This window comes from Macaca nemestrina, chromosome 14 (assembly GCF_043159975.1).
Source record: "Macaca nemestrina isolate mMacNem1 chromosome 14, mMacNem.hap1, whole genome shotgun sequence".
NCBI lineage: Eukaryota > Metazoa > Chordata > Mammalia > Primates > Cercopithecidae > Macaca > Macaca nemestrina.
In genome coordinates this window covers 41,691,320-41,711,100 of record NC_092138.1, presented here as the reverse complement: position 1 = coordinate 41,711,100, position 19,781 = coordinate 41,691,320, and the positions used below count along the sequence as shown (strand labels likewise).

The 19,781-nt window shown below is 32.8% G+C and overlaps 1 long non-coding RNA gene across 8 annotated transcripts in view; it reads left to right on the top strand.

Annotated features, from left to right (window-relative positions):
• LOC105489110 (uncharacterized) overlaps positions 1–19,781 on the top strand; it is a 70,388-nt gene that overhangs the window by 22,183 nt on the left and 28,424 nt on the right. For 5 of the 8 annotated variants that reach the window (XR_011612565.1, XR_011612564.1, XR_011612567.1 and 2 more), the window contains exons 3-4: positions 305–454; positions 5,398–5,527. This is a non-coding gene — a long non-coding RNA (uncharacterized lncRNA). Of the gene's footprint in view, positions 1–304; positions 455–1,299; positions 1,413–4,648; positions 4,712–5,397; positions 5,528–19,781 lie in introns of all 8 variants that reach the window. The other 3 variants (XR_011612569.1, XR_011612570.1, XR_011612568.1) reach the window with 3 other exon arrangements.

Genomic DNA, 19,781 nt, shown 5'->3' with positions numbered 1-19,781 from the left:
GCCAGATAATCTACAGAATCATAACTTTTTGAGTCCGACAGGCGTCTTAGGTCACTAGATAACCATAATTTACTGAATTCTAAGGGTTGAGGAAATCCTCTATTGAAGATTGGATTCATAAACTATTACACCTTTTCCAAGGCATGGAAAGAAGAGGGGTCCACCATAAAAGATAGATAGTGAAATTAAAAAAAAAAAAGCTGATTAGAAAAAAAAAATTAGAGTGAAATAGCATGATATTTTAGAATCACTGGAAGTCCTGAATACAAAGCAAGTCTGCAATGTCTCATTTTTTTTTCCCAAGGGCTCCAAGAAGTGCTCACGAGAAACAGTGGGTATATGGCTAGAGACTTGATAAAGTATCTGCCCTCCATGGCACAAGCATGAAGGGCCTACCTAGATTGGAAAACGGGCAGAAGAACCAGAAGATTCCTAGAAGCATTGTAGATCCTATGTGAGTTCAAGTTACTTGTCTGGTACTAGGCAGAACATTTACTAGCTCACTGGTCCTTCTTTGGCATAAAGCAAAGAACATATTTTGGGGGAACAGAAGTAGAAAAGAAGCCTGTATTTCTGAATTTTTACTGACAGCAGGCAGATGTAGGCTGCCTCTGTGGGAGGGACAGAAAGTCTGCCAGCACTAGTTTTGGCAATGAATAGGGGAATAGAGATTATTTGACATTATGGGAAAGAAAATAACGAGAAAGTCCTATCCCCAAGGTACAGGGACAAAGAGCTAATATAAGACAGAAAAAAATAAATAAATAAAAAAGAAATCTTGATTCCCTTGCTTCCACTATAAGACTTGAGGACAGTGACAAGCAATTATAATGTGTTCTTAGAGAGGGGCAAGAATGCAGAGTGACCTACCCCTGTGATTCAGGTATGCTGAAATCTCAGGAGTAAAAAATTTGAAATAAACCATATGGCCATCTTGGCTTTACACTAAGCACAAAGTGGTGGCTGTTCATCACTGTAAGAATTTGAAGCATGTTGTGCACTAAAGCTAACTATAGTAACAAGGGTATCCAGACCCAGGTCAACTACAGTCTAGATTGACTCAAACCTCACAGTAATGCCCTTACACACACACAAAAGGAAATTTACTGTCATAAATATTATTTATTCCAGATTCCACTGTTCTTTTACATACAATACCTGGTTTTCAATAATAATAATAATATAACAGACTTCTGGTCACAGCTTCAACATGTTGAGTTTGGAAATTATCACTGTTGTCCTTACAAGAAGAAAGAGTTGAACAGATTGAAAATAAAGGACTCTCCTTTGACCCCTCAGAAAACTTCGTTCAGTGGGAAAACCACTGCCCTCAAGTTGGAAGAAACAGGTGAATGCAGAGTTACAAGCAAGATCTGCTTATCTGGAGCAGAAGCTGCTGGAGCCAATAACTGGTAGGAACACTGAGGTGGTAATTTTGGCGAGTTGCTATAGGCAGAGAAAGAATGAAGTAGCAAGAGAGAAAATTTTCTGGTAGTTTTAGGAATGAGCAAGTCTGCACATTTGCATGGATTTTATTTCTAGGAGCCCCATCGAGTTCAAATGATGAAAAGCCAAGAAAGATATTCTAATAGCTCTCCCACAGGAAGGGAAAAATTAACGCTTCAGAAATACCTTCAAGGACTTCTTCAAACAAAAACTACTCTTCAGGGGAAAAGATTGTTCCCAAGCCTTATCCCACCAGGGGAAAGGGTATTTCTCTAATTCTAGCTCACATATAACTTCCTGTCTTACCTATGTGGATAAGGAGCTGAAAAACACTTATGCAACAGCCTTGAGACATAGGACCATGGAAAGACTGAAACGTAATTAAATGATTATAGCTTGCTTCCCTGCTTTCACACCTTATCACCAAACCAACATGACTCCATTACAACACAGTGAATTAAAAATAAAAGAGCTGCAAAACAGAGTTACTTGAAGAAGATTACATAGGAAAGCTTTGTCAAGAGGAAAGACAAAAACAATGAAACTAGAGGAAATTGAACCCTCTGGCACCAACAACTGTAGAAAATATTTCTCAAAAAGCAGCCCAAATTTTGGCTGTACTTAGATAAAACCTCACACTATAGACCTATTTAACTTCAGTTTTGACTGCTTAGTTTATCAGGTCTGGCTTTCAACAACAACAAATTACAAGCCATTTTAAAAGGCAACTAAAATGCAGACTGAAGAAACAGGACGTTAGAATCATACTCTTATATGCCAATGATAGTAGAATTATCATGAATATCATTATAAAATATGTGTTAAAGGCTCTAAAATATACAACAGGCAAGAATAGATAGGTTATCTAATCAAAGAGATGAAAACTCAAAATCAAAAGAGAATACTACTAATTTAAAAAAACCTACTTAAATGGAAATGAATAATGTTTGGATATAGGTTAATTAAAAACATTTCAAACTGAAATGCAAAGAGAGAAAACAAAAATTATTAACAGAACCCCAGTCCTGAGGTATAATTTTAAAGCTCTAGCATATACACAAATGAAATACTAAAAGGAAAAGAGAGACAATAGTGCAGAAGAAGTACTGGAAGAAATAATGGCTAGGGATTTTCCAAAATAAATGAAAAATATCACACTACAGATCTAGAAAACTCAAAGAACACCAAGCAGCGATATGGACAGGAGACAGGGAAATACTGGGTAGAAGAGGACGGTTCCCTGGCAAAGGCCCCACCCTCAAACCTGGAAACCCCTGGCGCTAAATGGGAACAGCTATTCCTGTTTTCACACCCAGAAGTTACCTTTTGGCCTGCCATACCTCCCTATCCTGTACATATAAAAACCCCAGACCTCAGGCTTCAGAAGGAGACAAGGAGACAAACAGAAGAGCAGAAAAAATGGCAGAACAGCACAGGAGAGAGAAGAGAAGGAGTCTCTGAACACAGAGAGGAGTTCTGCTGGGAGTGGTTGCAGAAGATATCCACTGCTGGATAGCCAAACTCCAGGGGAAGATCACCTTCGCAATGCATCCCCCTTCCAGCTTCCCATCCATCCTGCTGAGAGCCAACTGCACCACTCAATAAAACCCCCCATATTCATCCCTCAAGTATATGTGTGACATGATTCTTTCTGGATGCTGGAAAAAGACCTGGGTACCAAGAGGGCACTGAGCTGGTTAACACTTAAGCCAACTGCAGATTGCAAAGCTAAAAGAGCACACTGTAACACATGCCCATTTGGGCTTTGGGAGTCACAGGCACCCATCCCTAGACACCACTGTGGGGCTGGAGCCCCAAAGCACTTGCCCCAGCTCCTGCACCTGCCCACCTGTGTGCTCCCCCTCCTATAAGGGGTTTGAGTAGGTGCCACAGACAAACAGGTGAGCCACATCCCTGTTGTGTGTTTTGAGAGGGGGCTCAGGAACGCTCCTATTTCAGCAGGATAAGAAAAAGACAAATCTACAACTAAGCATGTGTAAAGGAAAATAAAGTAACAGGACCTCCAAACTCCTTATGACAAAGGGAAAATTAAGACTGGAAGCTGAGACACTACACAGCCAACCTCTTTCCAGATGAATAACTGTTCCTTCAAAACTTTGTGAAGTAACATTATACATTAGCCAGACTCATGGAAAGGGAAAATGCCTTAGGAATTTCCTCAGGATTATCTCCACAAAATCTCTCATAAGTTAATTATTTACTGTCCTCAACATTTTCAAAATGTATATATCCTTCCTTAAACCAAGGAAATGTCAATTGTAACTGTAGATCTGCAATCTTAATATGGCTCCTAAAACTAAAATCTGTTCAATTCCACACTGATAACGTCTATTATAGCTCATCTTCCAAGTTTCAGAACAAAGGCAAGATGAGATGAATCATTCCTTCATCAACCCTCAGAAGTTTACACAATTGTTTCTTCCTGTACTTACTTTTTCTTCAGATGTTCACTTTATCTTTGCAAAATGTAGATTTCCTGTGAACTAACTAAATTCTCACAAGAATGTAACCATTTGACTCACTGTTATGAAAACTGAATAGATGACTATAAGAATTTTTAGGGTGGCAAACCTTTCTCTATGTTACTGTGGTGGTGCAAACACTACGAGAGAAACTTGCCAAACCTACAAAATTTACGAAACACAGAGTAAAATGTAATGTATGCAAACTTAAAACAAATATTTAGGATCTTAGGAGATCTCATGATAAAATGTGAAATGCTATAAATTAATCTAATTATACTACAAATGCATGAAAAAACATCATTTAAGTGAGTGTGGTACGAAATTTGCTAAGTAATCTTAACAATGCTTGGAATATGCAAGACTAATTGTAAAAGAAACTGCATAAAATATTTATGCAGTCTTCTAGATGATAAAATTTTCTGATCCATGATGACATGGGTTAAGGCTATACCACTGTTGAAATTGGATTTTCAATGCCAGCAATGTAAAGAGGCTAGAACTATCTACATAGTAATGGATTAGAACTGAAGATATCAGTATAAACTCACTCCTAGTTTAATATGATGGTTCTATCTAGATATCCATCTAGATAGTATACACACAAATATTTCCATTCTCTGAGAGCTGAGATACTCTAGAATCAATAGCACCTCAGAAACAACAAACAATAATACAACAAACAATAATAATATCTTGTTTATATTACCATTCTCCAGTACAAGGAAACAGAACTCTTTGGAGAAATGATTACTTCTAATACTGGTCAAGAAATCTGGAAGGTGAGCCTGGAAAATCTTATAGTGTCAGAAAGTAATAAAGTACTCAACCACCACCATGACCACCACCACCAACAGCAAAACCCAAAAGGATGGAACTAATGATGGGAGAAGCTAAAAGGGATTCAGGAACCCCATTGAAAGAGCTCCAAATGACAAAAGTTGGAATATTTTAAACCACAAAATCACTTTAGTGCTATTGGACTTTAACCCAAACTTACAATAAATATGTGGCTCCATGCTGATACATTTAGATCATTGAACAAATAAATGGGGGGTAAACACTTATCTCCCTTGCAGAAAATTCCAAACAATTTAAGTAAGTACTCCACCATTAACAAGGTGAATCCCTCTCTTTAGGTGAATCCCTCTCTTTAGATGGACAAATCTTTTAGATAGTTGTGGACTGTACATAGAAAATTTATTTCAGATAGTTTACTTTAGGTAGTTTAAGAATGGGAACAGGAAGTAGTTTTATCATGGAGAAACCTGACAAACACAACAGCTAGGTGATCACAATCAATATCAATTATAAGTCATATTGGTAGTATCATGTGCTGAAAGTGGCCTTTTACTATATCTCCCTTCTTGCAAAAACTTATACCTCCAGTCTAATCATAAGAAAAATACAAGACAAATTATAGTTGAGGGATTTACTTTCTACAACATACCCAACTAACATTTCTTAGAACTTTCAAGGTCATCAAAAACAAGAAGTCTCTAGGAAACTCTCATAACCTGGAGAAGCCTAAAGAGACATAGCAAATAAATTGAATGTGATATGTTACATGGACTACTGGGACAGAAAAAGAACATCAGGTAAAAACAATGGAATTATGGGTAAAATATAAATTTAATCACAATAACATATTAATATTTGTATATTAAACAAATGTAACATAGTAATCTAAGATTTTAATCAGGGAAATGGGGTGGGAAGTATATAGGAATGTTCTGAAGTATCTTTGCAGTTTATCTGTAAATTTAACTCTGTTCTAAAACAAATTTTTCTAAAAGAATAAGGTTGAAATACAGATTTTTTCAGATGTAAGCAGAGATAATTTCTTGCCAGAAGACATGCACCACACGAGATTTTAATCAAATTTGTGAAGGTTTATTTTAGGTGTATTTTTAGAATATTTGAAATCAAGAGCAGAAAGGACTTTTTATATAATAGTTCAAGTTATTTTATGCTTTTGTATTTTAATTCTATAAATTGAATTAAAATTTACTTATGCAGCACCATTACGATATTATATTATTTTGTATTTGTCTACATATTTACCTTTACAAGAGAGGTTTATACACTTTTGTGTTGCTTTTCAGTATCTTTTCATTTCAGAATCTCATTTTAGAATTTTTAGTAAAATAGACCTGTGGTGATGAACTCCCTCAGCTTTTGTTTAAATGCTAGGTCCTTATCTCTTCTTCATTGTAAAAGGACAACTTTGCCAAATTTGGTATTATTGGTTGACTGGGTTTTTGTTTGTTTGTTTGTTTGGTTGGTTGGTTTTTTTGGTGTTTTTTGTCATTGTTGTTTGGTGGCTTTGTTGTGACACTTTAAATATACATTCTACTTACTTTTGGCCTCCAAGATTTTTGCTGAGAAATCTGCTGATAGTCTTAGCATGTTTCTCTTGTATGTGACAAGTCCTTTTAATCTCGCTTTTTTCAAAATTCTCTCTTTGTCTTTTACTTTTAACAATTTTATTACTAAGTGTCTTTGTGTTTCAGGATACACATAAGCTGACAATGAGGGATGGATAAAAATATTTCATTCACACAGTAACCGAAAGAGAGCAGGATGAACGTATTTACATCAAACGAAGTAGACTTTAGATAAAAAACTCACAAGAGACAAAAAAAGATACTATAATAATAAAATATCACCAGGAAAATATAAAAATTTTAAGAGTATAGATACCAAACATTGGAGCATCTAAATATATGAAGCAAATACTGACAAGACTCAAGAGACAAATGGCAACTAATAGTAGATTTTAATATCCCACTTTCAATAATAGATAAAATGTTCAAATAGAAGATCAATAAGGGAATAAACGACTGACCAACACTATAAAACAAATGGACCTAACAGCATAAACAGAGTATTTCACCCCAATGCTGCAGAATACTTATTTTTCTCAAGCACACATAGGATATTCTCAGTGATGGACCACATGTTAGGTCATAACAAATTTAAGAAGATTAAAATTCTACCTAGTGTTTTTTTAAACTAAAATTAACAGAGGACCAAGTGTGGTGGCATGTACCTGTACTCTCAATTACTTGAGAGGCAGAGGCATGAGGATAATTTGAGTTCAGGAGTTTGAGGCTATAGTATTCTATAATTACACCTGTGAATAGGCACTTAACTTCAGTCTGGGCAAAAAAGTGAGCCCCCTATCTCTAAAAATATATGAAAATGAAAAGAAACTAAAAATCAATTGCAAAAGGAAAACTGGACAATTCACAAATATATGGAAATTAAACAATTTGCTCTTAAATAATGAAACAGTCCAAGAAGAAAATGAAGGAAAGGCCGGGCGCGGTGGCTCAAGCCTGTAATCCCAGCACTTTGGGAGGCCGAGATGGGCGGATCACGAGGTCAGGAGATCGAGACCATCCTGGCTAACACGGTGAAACCCCGTCTCTACTAAGAAATACAAAAAATAGCCGGGCGAGGTGGCAGCGCCTGTAGTCCCAGCTACTCGGGAGGCTGAGGCCGGAGAATGGCGTGAACCCGGGAGGCGGAGCTTGCAGTGAGCTGAGATCCGGCCACTGCACTCCAGCCTGGGCTACAGAGCGAGACTCCGTCTCAAAAAAAAAAAAAAAAAAAAAAAAGAAAATGAAGGAAAAATTAGAAAATATATTGTGTCAAACTAAAGAGAAAGCATAATATAACAAAACTCATGGAATATAGAAAAAGAAAAACTACTAAGAGAGAAATTTATTGCAGTAAATGCCTACATTAAATAAGAAAAAAAATCCTCAAATAATCAACCTAACACTATACCACTAATAACTAGCAAAAGAGGAACAAACTTAACCCTAAATTAGCAGAAGAGGAAAATAATTTTAAAAACGAACAGATATAGAGAAACATAATAAAAGAAAAGGTATATAAAATCATTGAAACTAAGAATTCATTTTTTAAAAGATCAACAAAAGTGACAAGCTTTTAGTAAAACAAAGAAAAATTTAGAAAAGATTTAAATAAATAAAATCAGAAATTAAAGAGGAGCCATTGCAACAGACAACAGAAGCATTAAACAACAACAACAAAAAGGATTATGGGGCTGGGCTGGGCGTGGTGGCTTACACCTGTAATCCCAGCACTTTGGAAAGCCAAGGTGGGGGTATCACCTGAGGTCAGGAGGTTCAGATCAGCCTGGCCAACCTGGAGAAACCCCTCCTCTACTAAAAATACAAAAATTCGCTAGGTATAGTGGCGCATGCCTGTAATGTCAGCTATTCAGTAGGCTGGGGCAGGAGAATCATTTGAACCCGGGAGGTGGAGGTTGCAGTGAGCCGAGATCGCACCACCACACTCCAGCAACCTATCAAGACTTAATCATAAAGAAATAGACTATCTGAATAGACTTCTAATAAGAACATTTAATTAGTAATCAAAAATATTCCAAGAGAGCTGCATGACCAGATGGATTCATTGGTGAATTCTACAAAACATTTACAGAAGAATTAACACTAATGTTTTTTAAACTCTTTCTAAAAATTGAATCAGAGGGAACTTTTTTTTGTATTTATTTAGTGAGGTCAGCATTATCCTGATACAAGCCAGATAAGAAAAAAATAAAAATACATATCTCTGATGAATATTGATGTTAAAATTCTCAACAAAGTACTACTAAATTAAGTTTAACAGTACATTAAAAATGATACTGCATCAGAACAAGAGGAATCTACTCCTAGGATGCAAATATAGTTTAACATACACAAACTAATCAGTGTGATGGTCCACAGTAACAAAATGAAGGATAGATATCACATGATTATCTCAGTAGCTGCAGAAAAAGCATTTGACAAAATTCAACATACTTTTCTTCTGTTCAACAACAAATAGAAGAAAATTTACTCAACATAATAAAGACCACATTTGAGAAGTCTACAGCTAGCATGCTCAATGGTGAAAAACTAAAAGTTTTGTATTTTTCATAAATAATATGACAAGGGTGTCCACTTTCACCACTTCCATTCAACATAGTACTTGAAGTCCTAGTCAGGGCAATTGGGCAAGAAAATAAAAGTCATTCAAATTAAAAAGAAATAAGTTAAATTACATCTGCTTGTGGGAGGCATCTTATATGTAGAAAACTCTATGGATTATACACACACACACACATAGGTAGAATTAATAAACACATTTAATAAATTTGTAGGATACAAAGTCAACATATAAAAATCAGTTGTGTTTACACATGATAACCATGAACTTTAGAATTTTTTAAAAATTCCATTTACTATAGGATATAAATAATAAAATACTTATAAATGAATTTAAGAACAGAGGTTAAAGTCTTATGAATTGAAAAATACAAAACATCGTGGATGGAAATTAAAGAAGACACAAATAAATCAAAATACATTCCACGTTCATGGACATCTCATGTCCATGTTCATATTGTTCATATTGTTAAAATACTACCTAAAACAATCTACAGACGCAATGTTATCTCTAACAAAATTCCACTTTTTTATAAAAATAGAAAAAAACTCTTAAACTTTATGTAAAACACAATTGATCCTAAATAGTAAAAATAATCTTTAGAAAGAACAAAGATGAAGGCATCACACGTCCTGATTTCAAAACATATTTCAAAGGTATAGTAATCAAAACATATGGTGCAAGCATAACGAAAGATTTATAGACCAACAGAAGAAAATGGAGAGGGCAGGAATAAAATAATGCAAATAGAATCAACTGTTCTTTAAAAACAGTGCCAAGAATATAAAATGGAGAAAAGAGTATATGTTCATATTTTCAACAATTGGTGTTACAATAACTGGATTTCTACATGCAGAAGAATGAGATTGGAAACTTTTTTTTTATACACCATACACAAAAACTCAACTCAACATAAATTAAAGACTTAAATGTAAAACCTGAAACTATAAAACTATTGGAAGAAAACTTAGGGAAAAATCTACCTGATATTGACCTTGGCTATGATTTCATGAATATACCAAAAGTACAGACAACAAAAGCAGAAATAGACTAGAAAACTCTATCAAAATAAAAAGCTCTGCACAGCAAACGAAATGATCAAAATACTGAAAAGACAATATATGGAATGTGAGAAAAAATTTGCAAACCCGACATATGATAAGTGGTTGGTATCCAAAATAAATAATACATAAGAAGGTCCTATAACTCAGAAAGAAAAAAATTAAATAGCTTGATTAAAATGGGCAAAAGGCTTAGACATTTCTTCAAAGAAAACATATAAATGGCTCACAGGTATATGAAAAGTAATTCACCATTACTAACAATCAGGGAAATGCAAATAAAACCACCATATGATATAATCTCATAAACTATTAGGACTGACATTATAAAACAGATGGAAAATAAGTGTTAGTGAAGACTGGAGACATTGGAACTTCTGTGCACAGTATAAACATTCCTCAAATAATTAAAAATGAAACTACCATATAATCTAACAATCCCATTTCTAGGTATTTACATAAAATAAATGAAATAAGGATCTCAAAGATATATTTGCACTCCCTTGTTCATTGCATAATTATTCATAATAGTCAAGTTATGGAAACAACCTAATGTCCATTGATGGATGAATAGATAAAATGTAGTGTATGCATACAATAAAAATACTATTCAGCTTTTAAAAAGAAAACAAATTTTGTCGTATGATGGAAGTTAGGTGAACCTCAGACATTTTGCTAAGTGAAATGCTAAGTAGAAGTAAAATGGTAGTCACCAGAGGGCAGGAAGAGGGTGTGAAAAAGTACTGGTGATGTGCTTTTCAATGGATATAAAGTTTCAGTAATGCAAGATGAAAATCTCTAGAGATCTTCTATACAACATTTTACTTATAGTTAACAATACTGTACTATTAATTTCTAATTTTGCTAAGAGGGTAGATCTTATATGTTTTGTAACACAATTGTTAAAAAGTAAAAGATTAGTGAAAAAAGGTATAACTTCTATTTGTATTAAGCATGAGACAGCTGGTAAGGTCATGTTAATTATAGACAAACTAAAATTACTAAAATAGTTACAGACATAAAAAGAGTAATTGCATAATGTTAAAAGGATCAGTCCATAAAGAATACTTACTAATACTAAACACAAATACATTTAATAAACATTACTTCAAAACACATCTAATCAATTTCCCCACCCAAAAGAAACCACCTTCTATCCTCTATATTCTTAGTTATGCATGATAGTAAAAATCACATAAATGAGACTATAAAGTTAGTGTACAATTAAAGGTTGTTCCAATATTAAACAATAATCAAATGTAATTTATCACACATTACCATATCCTACTTTAAGCGTATAAATTTATGAATTTTGAAAAATTCATATGATCTACATTATTATAACAATACATTTAACTTATATGAAGCACACCACTCAGTAATCACTGTTCTGAAAATGTTTTTCATATTCAATCAATGTTTTGCAATTATGTGTGTATGTTTACAACTATTATATTAATAATTTATATTTCTTTATTATTTATTATACATTTAATGTTACAGGAGTATGCAATATAAAATGTAAGTAGTCCTTTAGTCTATTTCCTGTTCTGTTCTACAGTTATCATTTGAAAAATATTGAAATGTCTCAAACAGACACATTACATCGTTTTAAGATAAGTGGTATTGATTTATATATGTTCGGGTTAAACATTTGGTTATATAATCTACCTTATATATACACGTATAGATTAATGCATAAAGGGATACATAGATCTATTTGCTCTAGCTGCAGTGAATATATGTAGTTTCTTGAAGAGATACACTGATTTTTCTTATTCAGGCCATTATTATGCTCCTATAGCATGGAAACTTATTTTCTCCTAATTGTTTGGTATAAAACAAAACTAAATTTGCCTTAGTTTTTATTTCTATATTCTAAGGGAATGTACTCCATTCAAGTGTGTAATAATATTGAATAATTTTTATCCCTTTACTTTGTAAATTACTGTACTTTTTTGGAGTTTTTTTTCCAGGGAGTATTTTATTATTCTTTATATCCTCCAAACCTGGAACTGTTATCAAAATAAACATGTGCTAAATGAATGTTAACTAATATGTAAGAGTAAACTCTGGCTACTTTTTCTTTCTCTCCAATATGAGGTTTGTCCTCATATTGGAGAATTTCTAAAATTACGATAAATTTACTATTCTTTGATTTTAAAAAATCTGAATAAACTGATTTATATCCTAATTCCACGAATACATTTCTAGAGCACATCTAAAGTTTTAAAGCATAAAAAGGTAACAACAATGGGTGACTGTGATATGACACTAAAGTGAAAAGTTACACAAAAAATTTTGGAAATAATGAAAATAATGAGAAACAAGATGGGGAAACTTCAAAAGTGACTCTTGGCACTAACACTGACAAATTTTGATATTGGAGGAAACTTTTTTATGTTTTTGAAGAAACGTGATTTTTACCAAAGTGAAATAGGAAAAAATGTGTACATTAGATAAATAATTAACTTTTTGCCACTAGTTTTACATACTACACATTCACTTGTATAAAAATTATTATTTGTTTCTAAGAAAGGTTCATTTCACAAAGAGTTTCACAAGATTTTACCCTGTGTACTGAAGCTTAGGTGAGGAATAAACTCTATTAATAGGCTGAGCAGGGTCATTATTATTCTGTGTAGTTGCAATTGGGTGGAAAAGATAACCCATTTGTAGTGAGAGAAGCAAGAATTAAACCTGTAAACAGCCTAAATACAGTTAAGCACCAAATGAACAGGAAAAATAATAAATCTTTTTAACATTATTTCTCTTCTTCAGCTGCAGAAATTTAGAATGAGTTTACAGTACATGATTAAGTTATATCAGTAAAAGCTAGCTATGGGAAAAGAAATTGGATATAAGCAAATTTTGGGAAAGTACAGCCTTCCTTCCACTTTGCAGTTCTACAGTTCATTAAGTTTGAATACTGAACAAATTCCAGATTTAAATATAAACATTACTTCTGCATAGTCTTTTTAAATTATATCATATAACACATTTTAAATGTTTTGATTTAATTGCAATTGGTTTACTTAAACATAGCTGAGCATATGAGGCTGTAAGTTCTCTCTCAATTAGTTGATGAAACTTCTGTTTCCATTTCCCTGTTACCATACAGTTGGATTACAATTAGACAACTTCTTAAACTTACATGTACAGTACATAATTAAAACATGAACAAGATAAATTCTGCTCTAACCATACCAATTTAACTAGATACTTAGGTTTTTTTGTAATTAAAGATTAAAAATACCTATAAGTAAGGATGTTAATTTTAAGGGAAAAATACAGTCTCTAAAACATATGATAAAATGAACAGAATTTTCCTTGGACTCGATGTCTAAGTAAATTTTTCGTGAGTATTTCTTATTCAAAAAGATACTAAGTTCTCAGGAATACAGTTTGCAGATTTTAGAAAACAGATAATTTGAGCCTTCTTTGAAATTTTTCATTTTCCTAAAGTACTAATTTGCCCACCTTTTAAACTAAATCTCAGCTAAGAAGCTTTAAAAATTACAGTAGTTGCTACCTTTGCAATGTTTAATTTTACCTATGGCAGCTCCAGTTAAAAAAGTATTAACAAGAACTTTGCTGTTTTTAAAATACATATATCATGTTATAAAAATAAGCAATTATATTAAATGGCTGGTAAAATTGCAAGCAGATGTAAAGTAATGCATTTCAAAATATAACAATAATAAATAGTTCAAATTAGTCATTTTATATGAAAATGAAATGGAAGATAAACTTCGAAATTTCTGTTTCTAAATACAAACTCTAAACTTAAAGAAATATTATTTATAGTATATCTTCATTTTTTTTTTTTTTTTACTTCTCAAGTCTTTGTTAATTCATTGATGTTTTAAAGTAAAATTCTGTTAATTATATAGGCAAAAAATGCAAAACTAAGCCTCAAAATTTTGCCATTTAAGAAAATGAACAGAGATTTATTTACTTATATGCTTATAGGTATTTGGAAAATAAAAATCTCTCAGGATGGTTGTGCTTAGTTCTAATTTCTGAATTTTCTTCTTCCATATGCTAAATTTAATTTCAATTAAATTGACATAAATTGTATCGCACATGCCCTAGTTCATCTAGTTCAATTCTCTGAGTTACTGTATTATATTTTTCCCATCATAGGAAACTATGCATTAGTGAATCAAAGCATTTCTTGATGAAGTTCTAATTTACTTTTCCCTTTGGTAATTTTATCCTTGGTTGCAAAATAAGGAGCAATCTTAAAATGTTATTTAGAATAATAAGCTGAAGCAATTATGAATTCATTTTATCAAAATTACAACTCTGGAAATGAGTGCACTGATATCCCATCTTTATATTTGCATCACTGGTGTCTCACATACTTGGTTAAATGAATAATTTCCCTATTTAGGTAAATACCCATAATTTTGCTCTCTGGACTATCAGGTTATTAAGTTTCACCAATTCTCATATGCCTTGTATGCAAATTTAAATCGTAATGTGGAAAACATGTTTACCAGCCTTTGACAAGCGTTCAGCATTGTATGGACATTGTATTGTAATAACTTGCAATTTGCTGGTAAAGTTCGTATCCAAGGTGAAGCACTATCATAACCTCTTTGACCTTCTTCCCTTGAGTGGCAGAAGACCAGATCTTAGATGTTGTAGTGGAGAGTCTGTCAAAAGTAATGCACACCTTGCTTTATATTCATAGTTAGTTCTGTAACAAACATGAAGTGAGACATTTTTACTCATAAAGTGATACACATCTGTACTTGTAATCCATCAGATACCTTAATTTTAAATATCAGGGTGAAATATGGCAGAATAAAATATAGTTATACTTTCACATAACATGTGATTGGCCAACTGCACCTCTAAATTATAACCTAATAATATTTATTCCATTAAGAAACAGTATAAGGTTCAAAAAGCAGACTGCAATATAATTTTCACCTTGGGTTTTCTTTTGCTTAAAGTACATAATTGCAGTTTTATGCATAAACTCTTGATAGGAATAACCTGGTTTTATAATGAGGTGCTTAAAAAATTACTCTGCATCCATATAATTAAATATAGCAAACTTACTTTAAAATATATGAGTTAAATATAACTATTTTGATATGGAAAATAATATTATTATATGACACCGTTGATATAAACATGAGATAGTAGCATGAAAACATCTCTAGGAGATTGTTAAAAAATAGTCCTGACTACACAATCATATGAACTTTGGAAACAGATTCTGATCCTATAACAACATATAAATATATAGCAAACCATAATGTAATGGATTAGCACTGTGCTGGTGATATACTTTTTGCTAAGCTATGTCTTGAAGCTATAATCTCTTTTTCAAGCATATTTTGCCGTGGAAATATATCAAATGGCAAAAGCATTTGATAATATTTTTACAAGTTTAAATAAAAACAAAAAACTGGTAGTGCTTTTACCAAAGCATCAAATAAATATAATAATTTAACAGTTTGAATTTCTAAGTTTTGCTTTATTTGCAGGGCAAAAGTAAAGTTGATAGATAGCTAAAAATTATTTCTTTATATTGGAATATACAACTAGAATGTATAAACAAATTTGAAGCAACATTTTAAAATTTTGATTGATGAGTTCACCAAGAGAATCCAGTTATAGCATTTATAAACATAATTTGGCTACAGAGTATTTACTTCAGTGTGAATCTATTGCAGGAAATGCAAATCAACATAATGCTTTAGTAATCAGGTATATTTGACACTAAACAATTTGCAAAACGCCAAAATCTACTCTGCAAAATTGGTTATGATAGGTTTATTTAAAGATGCTATATAGAGCTATATATAATAGATTGAGCAAATAAAATATTTTTCTTTTCAAGTAAATGTGTTATAAATTATTTAAACTTTATATATTACAAAGGAGTTCTCTATTTAAAATTTTTTAAACATAATAAATTTCAATATATGCAGATAAGTTGTTTAAAATAGGTCAAGGATAAAATAAGGGAAATTAAAAACTAGACTGGAGAATTTAAAAATCTTTAATTTTAACTTTCTTAAATTAATTTTTTAAGTTTCAAGTCGTAGAATTCTCAGACCAATTAGTTATGCAGAAGCAAATAAAAGGGAAAAAGATCTTTACATCTTTGCATATGCAAGATATCCACTATGCAAATTCTCAAATCTAGATTACATTCAACTTTATGTTTTCAGGACATAATTATTCTAGACTTTCATAGTATAGCAAATATTTATTTATCATATCCAAAATGCAAGATGGTCCATTTGTGATCTTACCCTCAATATGGTGACTTTCACTTTGTTAAGAACAGAAGAAAATGTTTTCAACTCCTATTTTTTTCTTTAACTCTTATATTCCTTTCTCCTCTCATATCTACAATAACCACATATGATCATTGTAGCCATATTGTATTCTGGTATTCATATATCTACGTGGCTGAAATTTTTTGTTTTTAACCTTTCTGTGTGAATACACAGTTTTGCATTTTGAAATATTTTATTTGCCAATCTCTAAGAGAGAAGGGATGTAGCAGGCTAAGTCTCACAGGTAAGGGATATATAAGTATAGTAAACTATGTAAGTGTTTCACCCATATCCTCTTTCATGTGTATGAGACCAAATTTCAGATGACAGCATATGCATTATTCTTTTCCTGATGTTTCTCTGCCTGCCAAAGTCCACTATGCTTGCCTGAAGGGGAGCCTAAAGAGCTCAGAATTAATGATCTTTATTTCCAAATGACTAATAGAAGTTGAGGAGTAAATATACCAGCTTCTGCATCACTCAGGTGAGGTGTACATTTGTACACATTACTCTGAATTATCCTGGGTGATTAAGCTCTAGTTGCCCATGAGCTAACTTGCTGTATTGGCTTTTTACCTTGCTTCCTCATCTTTCTACTCCCTTATAGTCATTTATTGGAAAAACCTTTCTGATAAATGAAAGAATCCTCAGCTGAGAATCTGTTTCAGGGGAAACTTAAAGAGATAAACATTATTTCCAGACTAAACTCATTTTCCTCAAGGATAAGATGAAAAACAATAAATATAGTCTCAAATAAAAAATATAATTCAGGGCAAAATAATAATTTATTTAAATAAATTGAAAAATAAAATTGCCCAGCAGAGGATCCTCTCTGAAAGGAATTTGAATTACAAGATCTAATGGTGAGCAAAATATTGTAAATATGAGGAAGCAGCTGATGCTGGAGAGATGCTCCTTTTAATCTGCAGCTGCCTGATCCCATTGCAATGTCTGGAAAATTTCATGTAACTTGCTAGATTTCTATATCAAATATCTTCCTTATATTTCTTTGTTTGGATGCCTCGGGGTTTTCTCCAAAGCTTTAGGAAGTCATTTCCTCACACTCATTGACAAACTGAATGTGCAATAGAGTTAATGCCCCTGGGAATTCTCTCAATTAACAAGTGTCAGTTTTAAGTGGACAAATGATTCAATCCCCTAACCACTGCAGGAATAATGCTAAAGGGCTCCTTAGTGGGTTAACAGCAGGACTGGACCCCTGTGGCCACAATGTTAGCTAGCCTATTAATCCTTTCTCTTTTCACATCTGACTTTCCCATTTCCTTACTCATGCTTTCTGGGATTACCACTCAGACAAACTACTGGAGCTCACATCTTTGTTCTGGCTCTAATTTGGAGAAAGCAAAAATTAAAACAATGAACAAACTCTCCCTTGCTCATGCCCTGCCACCAAAAAAACATTGCTTATAAAGATTGCCTATAAAGAGTGATACTAAAATGTCTAAACAGAGTAGAAATGGGCTAGAAAAATAGTGGAAATCAGTAGCATGTGATTTGGAAATGGAGTAATGAAACTTTATATATTTTTAGGTCCATGTATTTTATTTATATTAATTTTAATTTTTATGAGTACATAGTAGATGTATATGTTTATGAAGTACATATTTGATACAGACACACATGTGAAATAATCACATCAAGGTGAATGAGGTATCCTTCACCTCAAGCATTCATTATTTATTTGTTATAAATATTCCATTTCTACTTCCTCAGTCATTCTAAAATATACAAATTATTGCTGATTGTAGTCACCTTATTCTGTGACGAAATACTAGATCTTATTCATTCTATTTTTTACTTATTAATATCAACTATCCCACTTCTCACCCAACGCACTACTCTTTGCAGCCTCTGATAATGATTATTCTATTCTCTATCTCCACCAGATCCATTATGTTAGTTTTTAGCTCCCACAAATGAGAACATGTGAAATTAGTCTTTCTGTGCCTGACATATTTCACTTAACATAATGTCCTCCAGTTCTATCCATGTTGTTGCAATTAACAAGATCTCATTCTTTCTTATGGCTGAAGATGAAGAGCACTCAACTGCATATATCCGCCATATTTTCTTTACCCATTCATCTGTTGATGGACACTTAGATTTTTGCCTCCAAATCTCGGTTACTGTAAACACCGCTGCAATAAATATGGGAGTGTAGATATCTCTTCAATGTACTGATTTCCTATCTTTTGGCCGTGTAACTAGCAGCAGGATTACTAGATCACATGGTGGCTCTATTTTTAGTTTTTCGAGGAACCGCCATACTGTTCTTCATAGTGGCTGTACTAATTTGCATTGCCACCAACAGTGTATGAAGGTTCCCTTTCTCTCTATCCTCACTAGCTTTCATTATTGCCTGTCATTTGAATAAAAGGGATATAACTGGGTGAGATGGTATCTCATTGTAGTTTTGATTTACAATTCTTTGACAATCAACGATGTTGAGCACTTTTTTATATACCTGATTGCTATTTGTATGTGTTCTTTTGATAATTATCTATTCAGATCTTTTGCCAATTTTCAAATCAGATTATTATATATTTTTTCCAATTGAGTTGGTAGACTTCCTTATAAATTCTGATATCAAGTGAATTAATAACGTGTATAATTTCCAAGTAAGTAGGGTGGCAATAAAAAGTGAGAAAAAAAGGCTAGGTGTGGTGGCTCACGCCTGTAATCCCAGCCCTTTGGGAGGCCGAGGCGGGCGGATCACGAGGTCAGGAGACCAAGACCATCCTGGCTAACACAGAAACCCCGTCTCTACTAAAAATACAAAACAAAACAAAACAAAAATTAGCCACGCATGGTGGCAGGCGCCTGTAGTCCCAGTTACTCCGGAGGCTGAGGCAGGAGAATGGCATGAATCCAGGAGGAGGAGCTTGCAGTGAGCAGAGATTGCACCACTGCACTCAGAAAAGACACACACAAAAAAGAAAGGGAAAATATTTTTATATAGAAAAATACACAAAACAAACACAAGTTAGAAATAAGTCCAAATATTTCAAGAATCATACTAAATATAAAAAGACTTAACTCATGGGTTTAAAAGTTACTTATGACATTAAATACTTTCACTCAATGCTATTACAGGAGATCAACCTAAAACTTAAAAAAAACCCAGAATGCTTAAAAGGTAAATTATATACAAAGACATGCCAGGCAAAAAGTAATCAATATAAATCTGCTGGTTATATTGCTGTCAGTCAAATAGGCTTTAAGGTGAAGAAATATCCCAGAATGATGATAAAGATGATCACTATATAATAATAAAAGTTTTTATGAAATGGAAAGATACAATTTTAAAATAGTGTGTTATTAATATATAGTCTTTCATATAATGAAAAATGTATTGACAAATCACTATCATCCTTAATAGATTAAGCAAAAATTATGATAAAACATAGAAGGAATTAACAGCAAATAACCAATAATTGTTATATAAATACCCTATGTGGAAATTATTAGAGATAACTAAAAGATTTTAAAGAATATATAAA